General features: G+C 30.7%; 1 pseudogene; it reads right to left on the reverse strand.

The window, feature by feature from the left end:
- Positions 1–889: 889 nt before the first annotated feature.
- LOC122099269 lies at positions 890–989 on the reverse strand (annotated as a pseudogene).
- Between the last annotated feature and the right edge of the window lie 329 nt (positions 990–1,318).

Genomic DNA, 1,318 nt, shown 5'->3' on the forward strand with positions numbered 1-1,318 from the left:
ATGATGCAGATACCAATCCCCAAACTAAAGGCCTCTTTACCCCCTTGAATATTGTTGCTGGGGATAGAAATAGCAAAGATATGCTGTATCTCCTTCTGTTGAACCATGATATCAAACCGGGTCTGAAAAACAACTTGGAAGAAACCTCATCTAATATTGCCAAAAGGATAAGTATGTATCACTACCTCTTTGAAGTTGTGGAAGGCTGTACAAATTGTTCTCCTACGTAGTAATGGTTTGGTTAAGTTTCTTAAATTTCAAAAGTGCCAGTCCATCCTTTGTGGCCCTACAAAATATTTTCATAATACAAAACAACAGCAATATCTTAATTTAAAAATTTATGGATTCCATGGTATTCTTCCACGTGAATTGCCTGACTTTGATGTCAAAATGTATTCAAGAGTTTTTTGTATGCATCTATAATGATTTCTGCAGAGTTTGTGATTTTTTTAATTTTATCTTATCTGTTGAATAGTATAGAAATTAAAGATATTCCTGGTGCTTGTCTGAAAAAACTATCTATGATTGTATAAAGTCCATAATCTATTTCATTGTCTTCTAGATATAATACTTTGAAGTCTACATTGTTTTATAATATATAGGTTCATTAATAAATGTGTCCTTTAAGATTACATTCCATGTAGAAAAGGTTTAAGATTCCTTTTTACCTAGGTCCTTATATTATTTTATTTCTTTGGGATAAAAAGATAATGTTATCTAATTTCAAGTATTGTAAATGTTATGCTATGTAAGGACCTTTTGAAGGTGAAGATTTAATACACTGATGTCAAACTAACCTTTAATTCTATGAATTACAGGTTTTGTTACACTTGTATTTTTGTAATCTACTTTTTAATAACTATTTTTCATTTCTTGCATTTGAAGAATGAAAAATATGGAATACTTCACAAATTTTCATACCATCATTGTGCAAGTGCCATGTTAATCTCTGTATTGTTGTCATTTGTGTAGACCTGCTGCTGAAGCATGGAGTATCCTCTTAATTTAAGTAGTTAACGATGCAATCTTTATACAGGCATATATCCTTGGTTGCCTATTTCTAACAAGGAACCCTTATTGTTACTAAAAATGCTATTGATCTTATTTCTCTAAATTTCTGTGTATTGTTTGGTCGATTGCTCACATTTGAAATTTTTTGTCAATGATTATTTTGTCGTTTTCATTTTAAATTTGATCATATTTTGAAGCCTTTATAGCTAAGTCCAAAGGTAATGGCTTTTCAAGTACTTATCTATCAACTGAGTTAGCTTTGTGGAGCTAATGAATTCAAAGTAAGCCTTGCTTAAGAGCTTCTTCT

The sequence above is a fragment of the Dipodomys spectabilis genome, unplaced genomic scaffold (assembly GCF_019054845.1).
Source record: "Dipodomys spectabilis isolate Male_0828 unplaced genomic scaffold, ASM1905484v1 ptg000507l, whole genome shotgun sequence".
In the NCBI taxonomy this organism is placed as follows: domain Eukaryota; kingdom Metazoa; phylum Chordata; class Mammalia; order Rodentia; family Heteromyidae; genus Dipodomys; species Dipodomys spectabilis.